The 26,365-nt window shown below is 41.6% G+C and overlaps 1 protein-coding gene across 7 annotated transcripts in view; it reads left to right on the forward strand.

Annotated features, from left to right (window-relative positions):
- The first annotated feature begins 10,462 nt into the window (after nucleotides 1-10,462).
- The window catches only part of LOC121951775 (uncharacterized protein CXorf38), a 58,071-nt gene continuing 42,168 nt past the window's right edge, over nucleotides 10,463-26,365 (forward strand). For all 7 annotated transcript variants that reach the window (XR_015778224.1, XR_015778222.1, XR_015778223.1 and 4 more), the window contains exon 1: nucleotides 10,463-10,570. The gene's annotated coding sequence lies outside the window, so the exon portion shown is untranslated. The remainder of the gene's footprint in view (nucleotides 10,571-26,365) is intronic.

A 26,365-nucleotide genomic window follows, 5' to 3' on the forward strand; every position in this document is an offset into this window, starting at 1 on the left:
CCCTGCTTAGAGATTCCTGGACTGTGCAGAGAAACTTGGCACCCAATATGTGGGCTAAACGCGCGGCTTGATTTAATACAGCTATAGTTTCCGATGCTTGTTTATGTTCCTCGGGCTGTTAAATGAGTCTGCGCACCGGGAGAGATGCGCAGTGTCCCTGAGCTAGAGGACAAAGCGTTTGAATAGGAGTGTCTGCTCAGGATGCCACATATGGGTTCAGTGTGAAGAGATTTACTCTAAAACGCGCGTGTCCTGTGGAGGAATAGGCGGAGGTGTCCCAGTGACCTCTCCACCTCTGATAGGAGGATAACTTTACGCATGCAGGAACATGATTTGTCCTTCTGCGTAACCTCTGCGCGCCCCGATACACTCACCCAGACAGTTAAGATTTAATGTAATGCACCTGTGATGGACCAAGGATCAGTGGTGAAAGAAGTCTTTAGATCCTTTATTTAAGTAAAAGTAGTACTATCACATTATAAAAGTACTCTTTTACAAGTTAAAGTCCTGCATTTAATATTTAAGCCTACTTAAGAAAATGTAAGTAAGTATATTCAGGAAAAAGTGCTTTAAGTATTAAAAGTAAAAGTACCAAATTCAGGAAAAATAAACACCCTACAAAATAAAATATAATATAAAAAAAACAAACAAAAAAAAATAGAAATGTAAAAATAAGAAAATGAAATTTTTTTAAAAAGAAAATAAAACCTCAAAAATATTAAAAATACTTTCAAAAAATTCTACGTATTAAAAAGTAAATAAATACATTAGAAAATTATATAAAAAGCACCCCAACTATTTTTTTAAAAAAGTACCCCCCCCCAAAAAAAAGTATCAAAATACTTGGCAATTTTCTGTGAATTTACTGATTAATTCATTAGCTCGTCATTACAGCTGTACTGAAAACGGGTAATGTAAGTTATAACAAAACATCAAATTTATAAGCTCTGAATGCAAAAATCCTGATCTGTAAAGTAACTACAGCGTTCAGATAAATGTAGTGAAGTAAAGAGTACAATATTTCCCTCTGGAATGTATTGTAGTAAAAGTATAAAGTGACATAAAAAGAAAATACTCAAGTAAAGTACAAGTACCTCGAATGTGTACTTGAGTAAATGCACATTTATTCCACCACTGTCCATAATGCTGAGACAGCTTAACATCCCGAATAATAGCTGTGCCGGGGATTCAACGAATGTGGTGTAACTGGTGGTAATAGCATCGTTTTATTGCTCATTTTATTCTCATTAATAAATTCCATAAATTTGCTCTGTCTTCTATTATTCATCCCCCCAGTGTGTTGTAATCCAGTAATTGTTTGCCTATCAGATCATATCTGAGGCTCGAGGAGGACTATATCCACTTAAACATTGATTTTTATTCTAATTCAGCTCAGATTGGCTCACGCGATGTCTTGTGTGCGCACGAGAGAGAGCGCGCGCGAGAGAGCGAGGGGGGGATTTTTTAATTAAAGCCGGTGTAACGGCCCCGGTTTAACATGCGACTCTCCTTGGCCTCGCCTGCCTGAACAGAGAGGCGCAGGTGAAGTCGACACACACTTACACACACACACACACACACACACACACACACACACACACACACACACACACACACACACACACACACATAGGCGGTCACGCACGCACGCACTCTTCTACGAACCCGTTACAAATGGGATTTGGCTGTAAACGCAGGGGGGATTTATCAGGATTTCAATAGTGAGATTAGATCAAAGGCGTATGAAGCCCTCGTTAGTAGCGGCGGGATAATGGCATGGCAGGGTCTCCCTTTGCAGCCGTCCACGCCGGTATTGTGGCCCCTGAGCCGGTCTGTGGGGACCCTAACCCCCGCAGCCCTCCGTCTAACTGCAGCATAATGAGGCAAAGCCACATGCAGCCTTTGTACCGCGTCCCCCCTTCCTCCCCCAGACCTGCCCCGGGCCCCGGCCACCTTTCATTACAGAGAGATGGGAGAAGAATTGCCCTGGACATCGGGGTCCCTCCTATTAAAATACATTTAGGGAGCGGCCGGGGCCCCGTCACGGCTCTTAAAGAGATTTCTCTTTCTTCCCATTGGACTGTCTTTCCCTCTCTTCCTTACTCACCCCCACACACACACACACACACACACACACACACACACACACACACACACACACACACACACACACACACACACACACACACACACACACACACACACACAGCTTTTCAGGGGCAACACTTGACTTGCAGTGGAAGCTAATATCAGTTGGCATGTTCTATAAAGAACCCATCTGCCACAGAAAGTCAAACGGGAGACACCTGAATGGACAACATCTCGTCAGGCAGCTTGCATAGTTAGACACAGTCAGGGCTGTCCTTGAAGATAAGGAGACATCAGTCTGTGATTAATTAATGGGATATTCAGGGGGAAAAAGCACTTACAGTATTAAAGGTGCAAAATGCAGGAAAAAACAAACCAACAAAAAACTAAAACTAAACAACCCCAAAAGTCAAAATTGTAAAAAAAAAAAAAAAAAAAGAAAAGAAAAAAAAGGAAAAAAAAAACGGTAAAGGCATGAAACAAATTTAAAAAATAATATTTTTAAAAAACTTTTAAAAATGTCAGGACTATTATTATTAAAAAAACACCACCCAAAACTCAAAATTGTAAAAAAAAAAAAAAAAAGGGGAAGAAAATAAAAATAAAACAGAAAATATTAAAAAATAAGACCCCCCCCCCCAAAAAAAGCATACATACAAAATTACACATGGATGTAGTTATTGATATAGTTATAGATCTGTTATTGTGACCCATTAGAGGCAGGGAGGGTCATTTTTTCTCCTACATTTACATTCAGCGCTTCTTTGCAGTAACAGTGACATAAGCGTTGTATGAGATATTTATCTATAGTCAATCTTAAGCAAATGTCAGTCTGCGAGCCTCCTGTTTGGAGAAGCAGCAGAAGCTAAGCAACGTGCTACTGTGGATGGGGGCAGTACTAAAACAAATTTTAGCCACCTAAAAAAGTCCCAATCAAAAAAAACCAAACAAAACTGTAATAGTTTAAGTGTGTTCTATATTGGGAGTATTTTCAACGCTTTACCTAAATGTGCTTTTGGAGTGAGATCTGAAGCCAAAGGCCATCTTTCACGTCCACCGCTAGATGTCGTCTCTGAGAATGCAGCCGGACAGAACCATCTGTGGTGTTATTATATACGTTGGCGGAGGGCCGGACCTGCCGCGGCAGCGTGACGAACGCACAGGTGGCATCAGATGAGAACGCAGACGGATGGAGCCTGATGCATCTGCATGATATTCTCCTGCACGGCATCATGTGCCTCTTTTGCCTAATCCGTGCTAGCGTGTGCGTTTGTTGACGCCCCGGTGTTGGTTGCCATCTGCCTTTGTTGCCTAAACACAACCGCGTGCAGCGTCATACCACCATGTGCATTTGTTGACATCACTGTAGCGGCATCTCAGCATGTAAACAGCAGATGCAGAAGGATAATAAGCAGCAAAGCAGCAACATTTGACGACTTGGGATGAAAACATGTTGCAGTTCCCCATCTTTGCTCTCTTCAAAGTCACCAGACTCCACTGACAAAACGGTCATTTTAACTCACAGAACAGGAGCTGCTGGTTTATCACTGTCTCCATCAGACATACGTTCTGCATTGAACCGCCGCAGACCGCTCTGGTCATGCAGACGCACATGTGGGTCTATTCTTTGTACCTCGTACTTCCAAATGTAAGAGCTGGGAGACGAGTTTACTGTCCTCCTGCTTTTGACATCAGGTGAAATTATATTGATGTGTCTGGACTGAATGTCTGTCGAATATCCAACATAAAACTAACTTCAGTGTGGTGAGACGGCTCTACAGGATTTCAGGACATTTTTAGGATTTTAGAGCTTTTCAAAGGTTTTTGAATGTTTCTGAGATTACATGACATTTTTCAGATTTTAAGATGTTTCTAGGGTTTTAGGGCGTGTCTGGCATTTTTAGGGTTTCAGGACATTTCTATGATTGTAGCATGTTTCAATGATTTTAGGATATTTCTAGGATTTTTGGACAGTTCTAGGATTTTAGGGCTTTTCTAAGATTACGGGGAATTTTTATTTGGGATTTTTGCACATTTTCAGGCATTTCAGGACATTTTTAGAAAAATTAGAATATTTCTAAGACTTTTGGACATTTCTAGGATTTTAGGACATTAGGGGCTTCCTCTGTCGGGGGGTGTGGGGGATCCTCCATTTTTTTCTTTAAATTAACGCTCTATTTTGATGCTGTTTTATGCAATCTGGCACTTTATGTATACTAAAAGTACAAAAAGAATTTAAGAAAATGGTTAGGCGGCCACCCAGCACCCTAATTCTGGACCAGATTTTTCCAAAAGTTGAGTATGTCTGTTATAAAGCATTAGTAAATTATTTAAGTTACAAAGCAGCAGCAATAGTATCAGCGATAATCTAAAGATGGTGATGAATTTGTGTCAGCTGATCCAGAGGATGTCTCTGTCAGCTCTTTGTGTGGCAGCTGCAGACACAGAGCTCTCTGTGAGAACCGTCCTGTTTATTCTGTTTTCTTTATGTTTAGAGCACACAGGACTCTGCATTCTCTCACACACACTCAGAGACACAGCAATCAAAAGCGAATTACACTATATGTTGAGTCTCGCCTCGCGGATTAAACTCCCTTGCACGTGCGTGTGCGCGTGCACTAGACAGACTTTTTCCTTCCCTTGCGATGTTTGACGGGCTTTTGCACCCCCCCTTAAAGCAAAGCTGTCATTTGAAGGACACACACACCTAAAAAAAATAATTCTCTCACGTGACCACCGTGTCGATCTCGCCCGTCTGCACGCGAGTTCAACAATAGCAGAATTAGAGAGAGTCTCCAAAATCCCCTCTATTCTTCACAGAACATATTAGCATTTTCTTTAAGGTATATAAATATATCTTTAGAGGATCCCCCCTCCTCCCCCTCCCTCTCCTCCTTTTCTTTCTTTTCTCCCGCATTGTGCTCCCATTTGCTCTAGTGATCGCCGGGTATTTTGGGGTCTGAGGCTGGTCTGCCTCTCGTTGGGGCTTAACTCATTGAGATGGAAATAGGCGATTTGGTGTCTTTTGTCCAGCAGATAAGCGGTGGAGGGAGAGGGAGAGCAGGAGGGTGAGAAAAGGAGGGTGAGGAGGAGAGGGGGGTGTCTAAGATAATCGATCAGGACCCCCCCTCCCCCCTCTCAGCCAACCTTTGCTTAACTCGCGTGCCATCACAAGCACGGAGTCCTAATTGGTTCCCCGCACTAATTATCCAATTATCGCCTCTCCACCGGAGCACAGCACTCCGGGGCCTGTCCCCCTAATGGCCTCATCCTCCACACTGTTGATGGAAATGATTAGGAGTGAATGCGGCCCTCAGCTGCAGAGAGCAACACTTGAGGAACTCGTGTGACGGCCCCTGGATGGAGGTCTTTAAGTGAGGATCACACTTCATTGGCAGGGCTGATGCGACCATTCAACCTGTATTATTCCGCAACTCTCGTCGAAAATTGAACGCATGATAAAGTGGTGTGCAGGTTAATTAGTCTCCTTTGTGCAGCCTTTAGAAAATAATAAAGGCTGTTAGCTGAGACCCTGAGGCTGGCACTCATTTTAAGGTCATTTCAGTGAAATGTCCACTTGAGCTGTGCAGAAAATGTTATTTCTTATGAGTTGAAAGTTATATAAAAAATACCCTATTTCTTCGCTAGAAGTGTCTCTATCACTGATAATAAACTTAATAGTATACCAGGTGCCCCCCCAACCATTTTCTAATTCCTAAAAAAGAATAAAGTCACTAATTCTGGGAATCGTCTTTGTATTTTTAGTATGAATAATGTGCCAGAGTGTATAAAACAGCATCGAAATAGAGCTTGTTTATCAAAAGAAAAGAGGAGGACCCCCACCCCCCCACAGAGATCCTAAGCCCCTAACATCCTGAAATCCTAAAAATGTCCTAAAATCTGAGAAATGTCCTTAAATCCTGGAGATGTCCCATTGCCCTAAAATCATAGAAAAGCCCTCAAATCCAAGAAATCTCCTAAAATCCCAGAAATGTCAGAAAATCCAAGAAACATTCTGAAATTTCAGAAATGTCCTAAAATCTTGGAGATGTTCTAAAATGGATGAAATGTCCCTGAATCAGCTGCCCATTCAACCTGCATTTTTCTGCAACTCTCGTCAAAAATTGAACGCATGATAAAGTGGTGTGCAGGTTAATTAGTCTCCTTTGTGCAGCCTTTAGAAAATAATAAAGGCTGTTAGCTGAGACCCTGAGGCTGGCACTCATTTTAAGGTCATTTCAGTGAAATGTCCGCTTGAGCTGTGCAGAAAATGTTATTTCTTATAAATTATTCCATAAGATTCTCAATATCAGTGATACTCAGTTTATAGCCGGTGGGCCAAATCTGGCCCCTGATGGGGTGCAGTGTGGCCCCCCAACAATATTCTACATCCCCAAAAGGTGATTTTGTATTTTTAGTATGCACAAGGTGCCAGAGTGGATAAAACAACATCAAAATAAAGCTTGTTTATCAAAAGAAAAGAGGAGGACCCCCCTCCCAACAGAGGTACCAAGTCCCTAATATCCTGAAATCCCAGAAACGTCCTAGAAATGTCCTAAAATCATAGAAACTTCCTAAAACCCGCAAAATGTCCTAAACCCTGAGAGATGTCCTAAAATCCTGGAGACTTCCTAAAGTCAGAGAAACGTCCCAAATTCCTCGACATGTCCTAAAATCGTAGAAATGCCCTTTAAATCCAAGAAATGTCCTAAAATTCAAGAAATGTCCTTAAATCCTAAACTCCCAGAAATGTGTGCTCTCATTCTCCGTGGTGTCTCCGTCGATGTCTGCTCTCATTCTCTGCCAGTGTCTCTGAATGTCTGCTCCGCCAGTGTCTTCAAATGTCCGCTATGCCGGTCTCCGCCGGTATCTCCGAATGTCCATTTCGCTATCATTCTCCGCTGGTGTCTCCGCCAATGTCTACATGAACTGTGCAGAAAATGTTTTTTCTTTGAAGCAGAAAGTCATTTTACACAGAGACCACACTATTAAGCTGCCGATGTCCTTTATTTGTATCACTTTTCCAAGAACCAAACAATGGCAGCATCACGCAGCTCCATTTTTGGATTTTAGACAGCATGCAGGCATCACATAAGCAAAAGAGGCGTGACAGTTGACATAACAGCATCTGCCAGTCAACAAATCTTAAAGGAAAAAAATTGCCAAAAAGAAATTTTTTTAAAAATCATCAGGAATCAGGAAGAAAACAGAAGCGCCAAAAAGACAAAAAATGCCATCAGTCTTTAAAAATCATCCAAAATGTGTTTGGTGGTAACAATAAATACATAACACAGCCATTTAAAGTTGTATGTCCCACCCTGTCTCACATTTTTCATAATTTCATATTTTTTTCAAAAAATATAAAAGGGTTTTCGGGGTGAATAAAGTGCCTGAAAGGTGCATGAAATTTTGCACAATAAAGAAATGGAGAAGACAAAAATACATAATGCACCAAACTGCAGTGTAAAAATGCTTGCTTTAAGTAAAACGACGTAATGCCTGGATAAATAGACATGCGGTACTTTGCATTTTGATTGCGCAGCAGGGGACCATAGTGCGCATGTTTTGGCGCAACAGGCAGAGAGATGTGCACGGGGCAGCAGGCGCAGACTGGCACCATGACGCCACCAGATTGATAACGTCCAGTTACATTAAACATTTATCCTCTTTTCTCCATCTCTTTTCCCTTTAGTTAACTTGTGCTCCGATCCATCACCCTCCAGCCCATCTGTCGCTGATAGCTGCAACACTTTGAATAAATTCCTCGCGATAAACAAAGCGGTTAACATCTCATGAATGCACCTTTTTTACACCCCTCACACAGATTGTGGGGAAACTTTAGGGCCGCTGAAGTAACCAGTGTAAAGAAATCTGTGCTGGGACACTCCCTCCGAGCTTCCACTTCATTACCGGCATTGTGGTCGGGAGCGCGCAATCTGTGCGGCCGGCTCCGCCCGGCCCCGCCAGCTTTCTAATGAGTTTCCAATGATGATTTAAAAGCTCGCAGGATCGTTTTCTCTCCGATCTCCTCCCACCTCCCCTCTCATTCTTCCTTTCACCGCTTTTCAGTCTCATCCGCTTTTGTCCGGAGCTGTTTCCATCACCGGAGCGCGAGTCAGGGAGGTCAGGAGGAGCGCACACAAAGATTCACACATCGGGCCTCAATAAAGGGACGATATATGGAGGAGTTACACGTTACCAAGTTTGGCCCCGGCCTCAGTGGAAGAATGAGAGGCTTGTGTCTGCTCTGTGGTGTTATTAGCGCCAAAGAGGAGTCACAAAAGCCCCGAATCTAAACATGAGTGTATCTATACCATCACAAAACTTTTTTACAGTTTCTGGCTACATTAATGGTGTAGTTTTAGTAGTTTTGGCAATTTTTATTTTTGACAGCCCAGCAGGTTTGGAAGACATGCACCTAAAACTTTGAAAGAAAGAAAAAAGAAAATACCATAAGTAACCAAAAGACACCCCCCAAAAAAAAAAAATCATCCAGAAAAAAATAAAGAAAAAAATTTTTTAAAGAAGAAAAAAAACCAAAACGTTTTCAAAGAAAAAAAAAATCCCTCAAAAAGTTTTAATGAGAAAAATTTTTAAAGAAAAAAAAATCACCAAAAAAATAAAGCCAAAAGTCTTTAAAAATCACCTACATTTACATTTTTGCAGGAAAACAAATATAACAAATGTTTTTAACAAACAAAAAAAACTCACCAGTAATTTTTTAAGAACATATGTTGGGTTTTTTTTTTTGTTGTCTTTTTTAAAAAGTGTTTTCAGATATAAATATGCATGAAAAGCATAAAACAGAGTTTGTTCATCAGAATGGAGGAATCCTCCTTCAGAGGTCCAGGCTAAGCCCTCAATGTCCTCAAATCCTAGAAACATCCCTGACTCTAATTTCTTATTTTGAATCTAAAAGTTAGTGCGTGAGCGGTCGAGGGGGGCTGTGTGCGCACCTGATGGTTGCGCCAGATTGTGCCGTGCTTTGGATGAACAGATGGGGGTGGATGAGTTAAGAGAAGCATGGAGGGAGGGGATGGCAGGCGTGTGCATATCACTCATGTGAAGTTATGTCTCCCCTTCTTCTCTCCACTCGCATGTGTTAAAAAAAAAACAGGCTCCGGCATGCAGATGAGCTGTGAAGCTGACGCAGCCGAGAGCGGGCTGGTGGCCGCAAGAGCCTGTGATCATTCATCAATCAATGGGACATTGTCTGAGGCTCACAGGGATCTATAGGGAGGACTTGTCCCGACCAAATGGCTCACTTAACAGCCCAGTGATGAGAAATTAGTAATCTTGTAGACACAGGCGTAACACGCTGCATCGCTGCATGAAAACTGAATATTCAGCAGAGATGTGAGCATCAGATCAGTGTTTATGTAAGAGTATTAAAGTAACACGTCCTAACAGCTGCTCCACAGACAGATCAGATCCATCACACGCAGTTATTTAGAGCTGACGAGTGAGAGGCCGTCACTGACAAGTTGTGTTTAGACTGTTTCTTTTAGTCACGCATCTCAAAAACTGGTGGAGGATCTGCCATCGCATTTTGTACAGACATTCATGGTTCCCGGATATTTGGGAAACCAAGTGTAAAAATGTGGTTAAAGTTCTCCAGCTGTTACATTTGAAATCTTGGCATCTTACATTAAATTTATTTTTCCTCACATTTGAGACAGACATTCAAACATGTTCTGGTCCAAAAAACCCTAAAACAAACAAAAAAATATTTTAAAAATCACCCAAAAAATTCAAAGAAAAAAATATGCCAAAAAATGTCAATTACAAAAAAAGCCAAGAATTTTTAAATGAAAAAAAAAACCCAAAAAAAAAACAGCCTCGCAACATGTGTCTAACCTTTTGACCTGAACATTTTTCACAGGGTTATGTTGAGTTTACTGCACAGGGGGAGTGTTATTTTATTAATTTCACCTTTTATTGATGTTCTTACACATTCCTCTCTTTGCATTTCACACATGCACATGCACACACAACACACACACTCACCCTGCCAACATCAAATCATCCTCAACACTTTCGTGAACCAACCTGTTTTCATTGTTCTTATGTCATGTTGGTGTTTATTAATGTCAGTGTTCTGTCTTTTTCCTTTCATTTAAAAAAAAGCTAACACGGCGACTTGGAAACAATTAACAATTTTTTGACGACTATAGTCATCAAGCGAAAGCCAAAAACTGTATAATATTAGGTTTTTTATTTTGTGTGTTTAGGCTTTTCATTGTCTGAGGTTTATGTGAGCAATGCAAAGCTAAAGCAGAAAGACGATAAAACCGTATAGTTCAATATTTGTATATTTATCATGAGTCATATCCTATCGCAATATTCAACAATGTTATCGCATGTTTTCCTGCAGCCATAGAAAAAAGTGGTGCCAAGCAGTCCAGTTAGGAGCCAGTTTGGGGCGCTGGATGGTCACAAAACACAGGACTTCGGAGATCGGTGTTCAGAACTGCATTTTAAGGTACGTCTTCACCGTGTTTCGTTTCCTAAACCGAACCTCCATAGCTTTACATTGATGATGTAACTTTACACGCAGGATGTTACGTCATTCGTTGGGTGTTCATGCATATACAAACTGTTGTTTGAGGATACGTTGCCTGCACTGATGACCTCAGTCCGTTCACATTACCAAATTGTCAGAACCGTCGTCTTATCAGTGATTTTGGCATCTGACAATAACACAAAGAGGATGACATCAGCTAGAAATACTGCAGTAACGGTGTAACATTGAGAGCTTGAAAACAATAATATAATAACAATAATATTAATGCAACGGATGGGTCCAACAAACCCTGGACGTTCACCCAGCAGCCCGCTGTTTGCTTCCCGTGTAAATTTTGAGCTAAAACATGATGTTTTTTTCTAAAACCTACTACTTATTTTTTATTGCACGAGGAAATACATGTAAATACAAGGTGTTTTAACGATGTTGTAAGTTTATTTTGAAAAAGATTGTATGCATCTAAAGAGAGATATTGCATCTAAAAGGTGACGAAGCATCCCAGAACATCAACAAGAGGCCGAGACCTCGCACGTCATATGTAGACATTTAAGTCCACTGACGAAGCAGCGATACTTGACAAGTTAAGATGAGAACGTTTTAAAGGCGTATGCTTTAATGGGGACGCATCAGGACTCAGTAGTTTTTACACCACAGGAAATATGTCATCAAATGCATTTTAGACCACCTCAGCAAGTGGTTTGAGTGATCTCATCAAAGCACGTCCTTGTGGTCGTTTTTTGTATTTAGCAGCGTCTACTTGTGATCAGATCACACATGCTAATACCATCTGTAAACACGTGTGCTTTAACTTTGGATACATGATACCAGTATACGTGTTTCATGTTGTATCCAAACACAATCACCAGAAAAAGTATTGTACATTTCTGCAAACCATGAATATGTTACTTTTGCAGTTATTTTGTAGCAAATATGTTGCGACTCTGCATTTTGACAAAGCTGTGGTTAAAAGGTGGTTAGGTTTAGGAACAAAACCACCTGGTTATGGGAGGGAAAAGATCACATTTGGATTTAAAGTATCCAGTTTAAGGTGGACAATCGGGGGGGGGGCAGCGACGTCTTAGTGAAAAGTAACTGCTATTCTTACCTAAATGTTGTTGATAAATCACAGAAACAACTCAGCAATGTATGTGATAGTGCTGTATGCAGGAAGGCCAAATACTTAACAGAAACAAAAACGCTAAAAAGCTGCACGAAAAGCAGCCATGAGTCCCTAAAAACACCCACATTTGGGGTCTGAATGTTGCTGGAAACAAAGCAATAACTCACAAAAAAACAACCAATTTTGCGGTTTGTTGGTATGCTTTTGCCAGAAGACACGTCATCCCCTTGTTCTCCTGTGACAAAGTCGGGTCATACGCCACGTCACTTTTGAAACATTGACATGATACCTATGAAATGTACAAATGTAACAGTTATTTGCAGAAACATACGGTTCCAATATTTTCTTCTGCCGTCTTTCACTTTTTACTGAATCACTGCTCTGGTGTCAGATCCTGCGTTTGAAAAGGCTGCGACCTGCTACATTTGTCAAAACACGAGGCAGCACTCTGCTCAAACGCCTTCTTTATTCTGATCAGACACATAAAATGCTCCCGATGAGATCAAAGATTTCCATCTGCAGTCAAACAAACAAATAAGTTATGTTTGTGCTGTGTGGGCTTATAGCGTTTTTTATTTTTAATGACACATTTCATCATCACAGACAAACTTTGCGACAGACTTCTTCACATAGAAAAAACATTTTAAGGCTTATTAGCTCTTTAACTTTAAGCAATAACCCACTAACCTACTTTATAGACTCTATGAGTCACACAAGACAATCACCGAGTGCATTAGCAGCCAAGGTGGAAACGCTTCTTAAACTTGATAGGCAACAGAACTCCCACTCTCACTTACTTTGTAATTCCTCTCTCTTATCTCCTCTCCCACTCCTCTTCCATCTTACCTTTTCCCATTTCTCTCTCCATTTCTCTATTTTTTTGTGCTGTTTCAAGTCCCCGCAGTGCTATTTAGAGCATGGCGCGGGGCTATATTAATGTGACTAAAGAGGATTGTACAGGTAACACAAGTCCAGCTGGCAGTAAACTCGGCGGTGCGGTTCCTCTCTCACAGAGCATTAAAGCTCCCCTGTTTATGGAGTCACCCCCAATAAACAATACTATATAATTCTCTTTGAACGTTATAGCACATCCTCAAATAAAGCAACACAAAATACGAGGGGACACCACACACACACACACACACACACACACACACACACACACACACACACACACACACACACACACAAACAGGAGGCAGGCTGCATGCATGCACACAACCAGTGTGTCATCTCTGCAATATATGCAAATACACACACACACACACACACACACACACACACACACACACACATATATATAGAGAGAAAGAGAGACGGACAGAGATTTTTTTGTCTTTCAAAAAACTTTCACCAAAAATTTTTGGCGGAACAAAATTGCAAAAAAAAAAAAAAGTTGAGAAATTTAAGATTTAAAACAAAAAAACACCACAATTTTGTAAGAAAACAAAAATACCAAAAGTTTTCATAGACAAAAAAATTCACCAAAATTTTTTTTATATAAAAAGTTGAAAAAATCACATCCTTAGAATTAACCAAAAGTTTAAAGGGGAAAAAAAATCACTGTTTTAAAAGATGAAAAAAGGCCCAAAATAGTATATAAATAAATAAAAAAAAGCAAACATGTTTTTAAAATTTCCACAAATTTTTTAAAAATAATAAATCACCAAAAGTTATAAAATAACACAAAACATGCCACTAAGTTCCAATGAGAAATAAAAAGCCAATAATTTTTCCAATAAAAACCCATTACTATAATATTTCTGTAAAACTAGATGGTAAAATAAATGCAAAATGCAGCCATTTAAAGTGGTGTACCTGTCCCCTAAGCCAAAATATAAAACAGAAGTCCCTCCTCAGTGCTTTTATAGTTATTTGACTTGCCTTTCCCTTTTTGCACCACGCCACTTCCCTCTCATAAATAACAAACAGTCCCTAATAACGATTCAAAAGCTCTGGATCTGATAATTTGTCCATGTGCACACTTGACTAGATGTAATTAGTTAGATTCTGCTACTTTTAACAAAAAAACAGACTATTTTTACAACTCTAGTCGATACATTTTTAATGATAGCAGTTGTACTACAGTGGTCCGGGATAAACCCCCCCCCTAAAACCCTAGAAAGGCCCCCCTTTGAAGGGAAGGCATTGTTTTCCCTCAGGAGTAAACAACCACCGAAGACAAATACTCGACAAACAGTCTATATGCATCCAAAACGCCGCACACCAAAAACACTCTGCCCACTATGGAGCTAATCAATATTTCAGCAGCCTCGATTGTTCGTGCAGGCCGTGAGAGGGCTAATGAGGCGAAGCTGCAAAGACAATCCGCGCACCAAAGTAGGCTATCTACTAAAGGACGAAATCATCCCTCAGATCTCCTCGATGAGTCGCGCTCTGCCCCGGATGAGACGCCACAGAAGTGAACCACCCGAGACCTTCCCGCAGCGTGACAGCTCATGAGTAGGCACATCCGTGTGAGGGAGCGCAGCTGTGGTTTCCTCTGATCTGGTGTGTCAAAGTCCTCGCACGCTGTTTGTTGCCAGCGCACTTTGAATTTGCACTTTATGTGGGGAAACGTGCAAACAAGAGACACTTGATGGATTGACACCAAATTTTAGAGCGTGGAGTTGTGAGGTTTTAATCAAAGTTTAGTCAGCCGCAAATGGAGCTTTAAATGTCGCTCCTGAGTTGTGTCATTTGAGTCTTCGAATATTTACAAAAGCAAAACGTTCATACCAGTTTGACAAAGAGACTGTACATAAATGACTGCAATGTGGTCTTTTTTTCTAGTTCTGCATCTATATTTTATTTCAGCCTTCCTTTTGTTATATACTTAATAATCGCATAAATATTGACTTCAAAAGGACGAGTTTCATTTGTGCAGACGACACAAGCCGCCCGTCTCTTTCTGTCTCTCTCTGTCAAACTCAGACCAAACTGAGATCAAACGGTAAAACCAAGCAGCGCTGATTAAATATAAACCAAGATTCAGTTACAGCATCTGTTCTGGCTTCATTCAGCTTTCTCATTCTGAAGTCGTCAAATACTGCCACTGCACCGGTGCTTTTTGGCGTGAGATCCAGACAATAAAAACCACCTCTTGTGTCCGCTCGATACGCTGACAGTCGTCATTGTTTGAGAACCTGTTGCATCCACATGATGCATCGCTAAACGGCGTCGGGTTGAAACGCTGCCGGTCACGACTTAAGAGCATAAAGGTCCCTGTAGGTCCGAGTCTATAAGAGGGAATAACAATCACAGCTGTTTATTTACAGTAACTTCAGGGTAGAAAACCGCTGCCTCACGTATATATATTCAAACGGCGCTGAGCAAACTCCACCTTTATGGATTAGTTTTAAGCCACCTCAAAATATAAATATCAGTGTAAGTTTAACCTGTGCTTTGTTTAGAATATTTTCACTGCTTTACCGCGCTGTAAGGCGGCGCTGTAAGGCGGCGCTGTAAGGCGGCGCTGTAAGACGGCGCTGTAAGGCGGCGCTGTAAGGCGGCGCTGTAATGCTGTTGCTCCACTGAACTGCGGAGCTGCTGCTCTTCCGCTGCCTCCATCAGCTGTTGTGGAAGGTAAAGAGCAGGTATTCAAATATAGTGTACGCTTAAGATGATGATGACTTTTTTAGGTGGCTGAAGCGTGTTCTTCTGTGTTCCCGTCCACAGCAGCACATCGCTTAGCTTATGTATTTAAAATTAGGTTACACAAAATTATTATTATTATTTTATTTTTATGTATTTTTTTTTTTAAAGATTTTTTCCATATTTTTGATCTCTCACTTTTCTTTTTTGGCTAATTACAGATAATTTTCTCTTAACTTCATACTAATTTCTTGTTCGTCTTTGGGTAAATTGCTTGTTGAGTTGCTCTGCGTGTTTTTGAAAGGAATCGAGCCAATTTGCTCATGTTTCAATAAGCAATAAAGAGGCTGAGAAATAAATATTTATCTATATCCTCACGACAGCTTCGCTAAAACTACAGCTCTATGGCGGCCTTTACAGGTTCAGCTCACCTCACTACCAACATCACAGTCCTTAAATCTGATGTGAAATCTTTGATCCGCACTTCATCCAGAAAGAACCTTCTGACTCCAAACTCCTGTTATGAAACGCTGAAATAAAATGGCTTATGGTGCAGGACCATAAATTCAAGTGATATCGTTATGAAACGCTGTTAGCGTGCAACATTTTGGGTCTCCGCTGCCATCAAAGAGAAAAAAAAACAAGCTATGTAAACACAGAGATCCTTGCAGGCACACTCACACACACAGCGGGCAACACCCAATTATCTTTGCTCACAATAAATGAGAAATAGTCAAATTAGTATCGGGCCTGGGAAGCATCTTCATAGATTAGAATATAAAACGCGGAGGAAAACATCCTCACTCACAATTCCTCACAGACCCTCGACACAAAGCCAAATGTAGGCTATTTCATAAAACTACAACCCCGTGTCATCAAAGCTCTCCCCGCGGAGGCGTTATTCTTGATCGCTCCTCCCGTCTAAGCGCCCTATTTCTCCACATAGTCATCTTTGTTTGCAGCACTTGTCTCGCGTCACCAAGAGGAAAAAGCCCGCGTTCGATTCATCTTAACAGTTTGTGTGTCACTAGGGGGAGGAAAAAAAAAATGGGTGAAACTTTAAAAAATTCAGGCTTTGTTGCCAGAGAACAGAAGGCTCACAAAGTTTTATAGAGGGAGCCATGAAGTTCTGCCTCATTAGATAGAATAGCTGTTCTATATTCAGGGTCTCTGAGGGGCTAACAAACGCAATGAGTGGGCCAAACTCGGTTCGTTCCGCCAGAGCAAGGGCCCTTTTGTTTGTGTTTGGTGGGTGGGGTTGGATGGGGTACAGGGGCCAGGCGGGTCCTTCAAAACCTGGATCTCGCCACGGCTGAGCGGGCTCCGTTCGGAGGGGAGCGTAATGGACTACATAGGAAACCCTGCAGGATTTGAAGTTGCACAACTCGTCCTTAAATGATCCGATCCAGTCGGTTACGTCACAGCAGAGACCCAGATTGATATCTAAGCATGGAGCGGAAATATACAGCAGGTGTATTAGTTCCCACACTGAAGCTCAAAGGAGCCCAAATATTTCAAAAACAGAGACTGAGTGACGTCTTTGTCAGGTGCTGAGATTAAAACTAACTGCCAGCTTTGTATTTTTATTCATGGTGATATTTTTACTAAAGCTGCCAAAAAATCAAGAGCAGTGGAGAGGGATAGTAGAAGTGCTTTGGGCTGGTGGTATGGCCTTGAAATAATATCACAGTATTTTTGGGCCATATCACAATATTTTAAATCTCCTCAGAAGCTTCATAAATGCCGGACTGGGCAACAAATTCGAATGTCACCATGTGAGGAAATGTGCAGATATCGATACTGTGACAGTATTTTAGGGATGATTATGTGTACTTCTGTGTACTAATGTGGATTTAAGTATCAGAACGAGTAGAACAGTCTGGTGAGTTTAGAAAATCACATCAGGTTACTGCAGCCTTTCAAATCAGGAAAAGACAACATTTGTTTCACATCATGATGTGACGATATCCAAAATCTCAGACGGTATGTGGTCTCACATCACAGTGACAACGATGTGTATCATGCATATCGCCCAGCTGTACTTGTGCTCCACTAGGAGAGAAAAGGTTTAAACGAACTATAATATATACATATAATAACGATATTTTTCATTTAAATCAAAGTCTCTCAACACTTTGAAACCTGTATCAGCATCAGTTTTCTGGTGCTGCGTTCAGATGCCTTTTACAAGCTGTTACAGGCTTTAACTCTTTGAAACCTGGATCACCATCACTTTTCTTGTGCTGTATTCATATCCATTTATTCCAAATAAATTTGTTTTGATTTTGATCAAATTTTGATTTTCTAAAACATGAGAAAACAAGGCAAAGAGCAATTTTGCAAGAAATTACTCAATTTAGATAAATAGATAGATAGATAGATATACTTTATTGATCTCAAAACTGAGAAATTGGGGTGTAGCAGCACCATACAGTAAGAAGAAATTTAGAAAATTATTTTAAAAATACAGAGATCCACACTACTAATGATCATAATTATATATTAAAATTCAGAATTATTATATATTTTTTAAACAGTTTTTTCTTGCCATGTCCTGTTTTTTTTAAAAAAATTTTTATTTAATTGTTTTTTTTAAAATTTATTTATTCTGTTTTTGTTTTTGTTTTTGTTTTTGTTTTTTTTACATTTTCTCACTTTATCGTTTCCTTTGTGTTTGTTTGTTTGTGTTTTTGTAGCTATTTTCAGATAATTTTTCTTGTGGTTATTTTTATTTTTATTTATTTATTTATTTATTTTTTTTTTTACAAATTCCATGCAAATTTCTAAGTTGTTGCTTCTTTAGCTGCTCATTGCCTTCCACCAAATCTGGCTGTTTTGTTGCAACTTGTCACTGTGTTTCCAGCAGCTGTTCTGCATGAAAAGTGGTTGTTTTACACAGAAACATTGCAGCTTTTCCTGTAGGACTGTGTCCCAAAAACCAGGTATTTTAAGCCAAAACAACAGGTTACGTAACAATAACCACATTGTTTTTGTGCCAAAACATAACCATACCTTATGAAACTTGATCAAGCTGGTTTGATTTCTTGCAAAAACACTGGGAGAAGGCAATGAAAAACTTAGCAAGACACAGTCCAAAAATTACCAAGATATTAGTAAAAAGTTACAAGAAAATTACCTGCAAATAATAATAATAACAAAAATAATAATAATAAAGAAAAAAATAAAAGCATGCTAAAAAAATGTCCTGAAAAAAGTGCTGAAATTTGAAAAAAGAAAAAGTAAAAAATCATGATTATAATAATTATAACAGTTTTCTGGGCATTTTGTTCACCTTTTCTCTAAACTAATTTCAGGTCATTTTCTTGATAATTTTTTGCTATTTGTGAGACATTTCTTACCAAGTGCCTTTTACCCCATATTGTCAAAGGATTTAGCACCTTGTGAATCAGAAATACTTTATTGATCCCCGCAGGGAAACTGTGTACATAAAATAAAACGGCTAAAAGTGAGAAAAAGTAAGAAAATGAGCAGGAGCAATGGCAACAGGCTGCACTGGTGCTTGCACACTATGTTGCATCACAGCACATGAAAACTGATGCAGAGGTTTCAAAGGGTTAACCACAGGTGTTATTGAAATGTGAACTTTTATTACTGGCAGTTAAAATCTCCTATCTTTTGCATGCTCTTCAGATAAAACAGCTCAAATTACTTAACTTTTGACAGTTTAAAATTCAAACAATGTAGGTCACTCATAGAGCTTTAACAATGTGTAGATATACATGCATAGAGAGTGGGGCCAGTGTGTTTATTTTTCACATTCAGTTATGTTTCTAAGAGTAGCTCTAATTCCAGAGGGCAGAGGCACTGAATATTTAAAAAAAAAATCCACAGCCTGAGTCTAAGGACACATCTCCGAGTTGTCCTCCTAAAAAAAGATTAGAGGATTAGGAAACCATCTCGAAGTTGCTGTTTCATGTCTGTGTCCCAGATTCAGCTTGATATCCTTTGATTGCACAAAGAAAGCCACTCAGGCTGCGGAGCTTTGAGCCCAGATAATGGGCAGAAATTTGCACTGTGTCATTATTTTCATCTCACTCTGCAGCAGTCATTTATTACGGGCGGTATTTCATTGATAACTAAATAGGCTTATTCTGTGTTGTGGTCTGCGCGCTCATTAGGGCCTCATAATGCAAATGTGGCGCAGGCTATTAGAGGTGTTTAGCGGGGCTTGTGTCTGAAGACGTGGGTATTTGTTGGGCAGATGGACGCAGCTCCGGGGCTGCCCTCACCCCTGACCCCCCACAGATGTCCCAAAACCACGGCACAGCTCCGTCACGAAGAGCTGGAAAATCAGTAATACACCGGAACCGGCTTGTCAATACGCAGGACAATTAGGCGCGTTTGAGCGCGAGCTCCGGCTGCGCGGCGGCGCTCGTTGCTGCGTGAAACACGCGGTGATTACAGCCGAGATGAAAGAGGGCGAGGGGCCATGCGGGGCCTCTCTGTGAAGGCCTGCTTGACCGATGGCTCTCGGCTGAATGGGGCTCTGGTGGTCATACATAAATTAAGAGGTTAAGTGAGCCATCAGGAACAAATGTTTGCATTTATTAACCAAAGAGAGAAGCTCCCAGCAGTGAACCCACAGAGAGGCTCTCTCTTTGGGGTGAATTCTCAAACGTGAGCTGATGGGAAATCAGTTCAGGCTAAGGGACTGTTTGTTATTTAGAGGGGAGGAGGTGGTGGAGAGGCATGCCAAATATTTCTGGCACTGGGAGGATTTTTTTTTTTTTGGCTGAAGGGATATGCATACAACTTTAAATAACTTTATTTAGTATTTCATTTACCACCTACTGCCTTTATTTTATTTTAAAATTTGCCAAAATTACACCATTTAACAGTTGTAAAGACAGAATTTTTTGTCAGATTTTTTAAACACATTCTTATCCAAGCTATTTTATTAATTAAAATATTTTAGATGGCTTTTATCAAAATACCACTCAGTGCAGCATTTGTTTTTCAACAAAATAAACACACAAAAAATGTGTCTGGAGAAACTGCGCACAAATCCACTCAGTGCAGCATTGTAACAAAAGTGCAGAAAACTATAAATGAGTCATAAAGTCACAATTTCACTTTAAAGTTGTGTGATAGCTGAACCGTAACATTCCCTTTCAAAATAAAATAAACAAATGTCATCCCAGCTCGTCACGTGATGCCGCTCTGTCATTGACCTTCGGGCTGTTCTTCTTCTACCTGTGACGTTTTACGTATCCTTCTGCGTCAGCTGTTTATGCTCCAGGGTGCCGTTATCGTGATGGGCTGGGCAGTATAAACGATACATATCATTAGTGATATAAGACCACATGCATTTTCCCCACTCAAGGACAAATATTTGTAGCTTGAAGGAGTCTAAATAAAAAGAAAAACAAAGTAACCCTCTTCCTCTGATAAATAAAGAACAGTCCCTTAGTTAAAGCTCAGTCTATATCTGGATCAATAATTAACCTCCACAAAGACAAACTCTTGTTATAACTGTATGAGAGGGAGCTGCAGGTCAGAAAATACACAAAATCCTGATGTTAAATATCATAACAGAAGCCACTGCGGAATCATTATCGATTATCTGCATTATTAAGGTGCTCCAAATGGACATCCTGAGTCATATATACACACAAAATATGCTGAAAACCAATAAGCCATTAAGACATCAGAGACTGAAATGTTCTGGAGGCTCGTTACACAGAACAAACATTCCCATTCACATGTGAGGAGGAGGAGGAGGAGGAGGAGGAGGAGGAGGGCTCCCGCAGGAATGCATGAGGCAGGTGTAAATTTAAACTGTTAATGAGGCGCATCAAAAGCATCAAAGGAGCGCCGTGCTGAGCCTTTCTACCATTAGTCCATACGAGACAAAAGCCATCAGAGAGTTTTCCTCACTAAACGGTGCCGAATGGGTCCGAGCAGCGGGAGTTATATTGTAGCCGCAAACCCCCGCGGACTGCACCGGGCTAACCAGCCAAGAGACTCTAACGAGACAGATGAAACGTCTGCGATTGGCCGGAGAGCAATGCATGGTCCTCTGCAGAAACTGGCATCATGATGTGGAGATCTGTTCAAGGGGACATGAATAAATAAAAAAGCACTGACTGAAATAAGCCGCCCACGAGTTGCCTCTGACGGGATTTGACATACAAGTCATGGTTTTATGACTCAGGGCAGTGATACTCATTTTACAGCCTGAGGGCCAAATCTGGCCCCCGACAGGGTGCCGGGTGGCCCCTCAATCATTTTATAATTAACAATAAAAATAAAGTGATTCACACTGGCAATTGTTCACTTTTAGTGGGATATACATCATAAGGTGTCAGAGTGCGTAAAACAGCATCAAAATAGAACTTGTTTATAAAAAAATGTGCCAGTGGAGGATCCCCCTCACCCTCCCTAATGTCCTAAAATCCTAGAAATGACTTAAAATCCTAGAAAAGTGCTAAAATCCTAGAAATGTGCTCATAGAAATGTCCTGAAATCCAATAAATGTCCTTAAGTCTTAGAAAAGTCTTAAAATCCAAAGAACATGCTAAAATGTCCTAAAATCCCACAAATGTTCTAAAATCACAAAAGTGCTAAAATCATAGAAGAGTTCTCATAGAAATGTCCTGATATCCTAAATATCCTTAAATCCTAGAAAAGTGCTAAAATCTGAGAAATGTCCTAAATTCCTATAAATGCACTGATGTCCTTGAAAAGTTATAAAATCCTAGAAGTGTTCTGAAATCCTAGAAACATCCCAACTTTAGAGGAATATAAAAATAATCTACTAGCTGTATTCAGAATACCACTTTACCACGTTAAACTGTAACTGAATACAGTTTCTCATATTTTGTATTTTAACTCAGTTACTTGTATTCCAGTACTGCCCAGTCCAGCAGCTCGTTAGAAAACCACTGAAATGCATCTCAGAGAGGAACATTTCACCTGAATCCCACAATCACACCGTCCTCAAATCACTATTATGTGAATATGAAAATCTCTCAGCTGAAACCAGAAACTAAAAGGAAAAGTGCTTCTGGTGCGAAGTAAGTGACCAGTAAACCTCCTGAGGCCAGTTCCTTGATAAAGCACAGGAGACACTAACCGGGCTGGATAATGAAATATCTTTTCATCTGAATGAAATTTTCATCATCTATCACTTCTGAACCAGAACTGTTATCTGCAGGAAAGAAACCCCTCAGAGTGACCTTCTCCACTTTATTTTCAGTGCTGAATTCGTGGATGCACGGGAGCAGAAAAGTTTCTATCTTGTTTCTGGCACTGGAAACGAGTAGTGAACGCTCACTAATACACAGCAAATTGTCCTGAGGCGTCGGAATAACATATTTGAATGATGAAATCCAGCACGATTCCCCTTGGCAGGCAAATTCCCTTAAATCCTTGCATCTCAGCAGGCACGCACGTAGGGGTGGGTTTTGGGAAATTAGGTGTGTGTGTGTATGTGTGTCTCTCCCTGAGGGCTGATGGGAGGCTTGCGTGTGCATATGTGTGCCTGCTGTAGGAGGTTACATGTGTGTGTGTCGTTTAAATAAAAGGCGGCTTATGCAAATGAGCTCGTGTGACCAAGTCGAGGGACGACGGTGGCGTCTCACGCAGAGTTTTAATGTGTGTCCGTGTTTTACTGGAGACTGGCGAGGCACAGTGCGCCATCAGGGGCCGAGCGGCAGCGTTCATGTATCTTTCAGTCGGGAGAGATGGCGAATGAAGTGAAGTTAAATGTTTATTTGATGTGATGATAAAGATTTGACACAAAGTGTTTGGCGTTCTGACTCCAGAGAGAGATTTAGTTATCGAGCAGCAGCGAGATGAATCCCCCAAACGAGTCCAGACGCTGGCGGTGGCTGATGACTCCGAAGCCTCTTTTACGCAGCCTATCCAAGGCGGGAATTTCACGCCGTTACGCCACTCGGTGGAAACGCAGTCATCTCGGCATTGTTTTTTATCGACATTTCGAAAAATATTGCTTAAGTTTGCGCAAATCTGTAATGGAAACCCAGCTTCGTGGCATGGCGGCCACAAATTGTCATACGTGGCCGCCATGCCATCGGCATGCTTCTTTGAACGTTATCGCCACAGGAGAAGTCGCATAACATCACTCAGTGGAAACGTAGTCGTCTCGGCATTGTGTTTTATCGACATTTCGAAAAATATCGCTTAATTTTTGCGCAGAAACCCGCCTAGTGTTAGAGGGGCTACCTGCTGAGCCGGAGGACGAGGTGCGGCGGGAAGAATTAGCGACAGTCGAGGCTGTGTCCCACTTCTGGCCTTGGGAGACTTGATAGGTGACAACCGGAGTGTGTGACACACCGGCATGGCTGCTGTTTGTGTGGAGTGTCAGGGGGATAACAAACAAGGGAGGCCGTCTCCTTCTCCTCGTCTCTCCTCGTCTCTCCTCTCCCGGCTTGTCAGTCATTTCTCATCCGTAGGACAGCGAAGGTGGCGCGCCTTCCAAAGCGTGGCCTACTTTCCCGCTCTCACACAGAATGGAAATGAGCCCAACTTATTTCTTTGCGAAAACGTCTGTCTGATTTTAATTAACATCACAGCCGTCGTGATAAAACAGCGCTCTGTCTATATCTTACAGCAACGAGATCCCACATCCGCCTTCTGTGTGTGTGTGTGTGTGTGTGTGTGTGTGTGTGTGTGTGTGTGTGTGTGTGTGTGTGTGTGTGTGTGTGTGTGTGAGGGAGTGACAGAGACAGTGAGCTGAAATCCATAATTTAACCACATGCCCACGAGCTGCACACAGCAACACTGATTTCAACACGCCTCTCTCAGGTCTCACATGAACAAGTTTTGCTGTGGGTGTTTTCTGACACACACACATGCTCACACACACACATGCTCACACACACAGAGTACTGTATTTTTAATTGTTGTTCATGTCCTCCCTCCCCCAAACATATAGCAGTGTAGAGTTTTGTGTGTTGCAGCGTGGTGCTCGCTCTCTCTGTCGGCCTCACTGTGTGTGTGTGTGTGTGTGTGTTTGTTGTACGAAGTGTATTTATAGCACATTCTGTCTGACAGTGTACTACATTTGTGTGTATTCATTTGGAAATAATAACATTGACAACTGCTTGAGAGATGGAGGGTTGAGAGAGAGGGAGAGGAACTCATATTGAGCATGTACCCACACTAACGAGCTGTATTGTGCTCCAGGCGAAGTGTGTGATAGCTTGAAGCCGCCGTGTGTGTGCGTGCATGCGTGCGTGCGTGCGTGCGTGCGTGTGTGTGTGTGTGTGTTTGTGTGTGTTTGTGTGTGTGTGTGTCTCTACATATTGGCAGCTGAGGGATCTTAACAGTCTCTCATTTTTTAATTTTTATGTGCCATACTCTCACTCTTCGTATTTTCTCTTCTCTCGTTTCTTGTTCTCTCCTTTTCTTCCTATGCTTCCTTTCCTCACCTCCTGTCTCCTTTCCTTTCACACTATATCTCCACCTCTCTTCCTTTGCCCTCTCTTTCTCTCTCCTCTCTTCTTGTCTCCTTCCTCCCCATTCTGCTCTTTTTCTCCTCTGTCATTTCCTCAATTCCTACCTCTCCTCTCCTCTCCTCTCCTCTCCTCTCCTCTCCTCTCCTCTCCTCCTTCTCCCCAATCTCCTTTCCTCACTTCCTGTGTCCCCTCCTCGTGTTTTCTCTCATCCTATCTCCTTGCCCCTCCCTTCTCACCTCACAAGGCAGGTTTCCGTTACAGATTTGTGCAAAATTTCAAATTTCAAATTTCAAATTTTTATAAAAAACAACTGCAAGATGCGTATTTTGTATTTGCAATTTCAATTTGCACAATTTGAGGGTTAATGGAAACGTGCCTACTTCCTTTCTCCCCTTTCTCTCTTTTTCACCGTATATCTCCCTTTCTCTCCTTTCACTCTCTATCTTGTCTCTCCTTCTCTGATTTCTTTTTCGCTCTCCTCCCCTCTCCTCTCTGATTTCCGTCACCTCCTACCTTCCCTCCTTTCCTTCCTTTCTATCTCCTCTCCTCTCCTCCCTCTCCTCTCCTCTCCTTTCCTTTCTTCCTGTCTCCTCTCCTCCTCTCCTCTCTCCTCCTCTCCATCATTTTTCACACTCAGCAGCAGCTTTCGTTCTCTCTCTCTCTTGCGTGCCATTGTTTAGAGTGTAATGCATTATCCATCTCTATTCCACTTTGTTCACTCCACTTCACTTCAAGTAGCTGCAACTTATGAGCATCACGCGCGCACGCACACACACACACACACACACACACACACACACACACACACAGAAAAACACACACACATGTGCCGGCACGCGGCTCCACGATCCCATTAGCTTCAATATTTCAGCAGCGTCATAGCGTTCGCCAGCGGCCTTGTCACCGCCTGCTCCCCAGGGACGCAGATCCTAGATCAGCCCGCCGTGTCCTCACCCTCCAACATCACCACCACCAGGACGGGGAAAGCACTCAGCTGACCTCCGAGCTGCGCTCGAAGCTGTGCCCGGCGTTTCCCAGGAGTCATTGCAGCGCCTCCCTTCCCCCCTCACACACACCCTCCCATCACCCCCACCACCTCCATCTCCGGGGAAAAGGAGGAAAAGGGGGAGAGAAAGAGGGGAGAGCGGAAGAATGCAGAGGAGAGTCAGTGGGATGAAAATAAGATGAGCAGAGGAGCGAGGGATGCTGGGAGAGGTTGTGTGGGTGGGCTATGGGGTGCTGATTAGGCCCTTGGTTTGAAGTGCTCAGCGGCTTACCCTCGTCTGTGTGCACGCTCACGCACACACATTGTTTCACACTTTATAACTCATTCAGCGGTACAAAGGCTTCAGAAGTGTACGGTGAGGACAGCGCGCCGCGTTTAGGCATTCTGTTAGAAATTCTCCGCTCTTTGAGGTGGAATATTTCCCTTTTGTTCTCAAATTCATGCCTGTGATCAATTGGATGGAGAGGTCTGCTGCATAATAGAGCCTGTGTGTGTGTGTGTGTGTGTGTGTGTGTGTGTGTGTGTGTGTGTTTCATCTGCCTGTCTGTCCATCTGTGTGTGAGGAATAGAGCTGAAGACAGAGCTCTCTT

The sequence above is a fragment of the Plectropomus leopardus genome, chromosome 12, assembly GCF_026936395.1.
Source record: "Plectropomus leopardus strain MGB_pleo_1.0 chromosome 12, ASM2693639v1, whole genome shotgun sequence".
NCBI lineage: Eukaryota > Metazoa > Chordata > Actinopteri > Perciformes > Serranidae > Plectropomus > Plectropomus leopardus.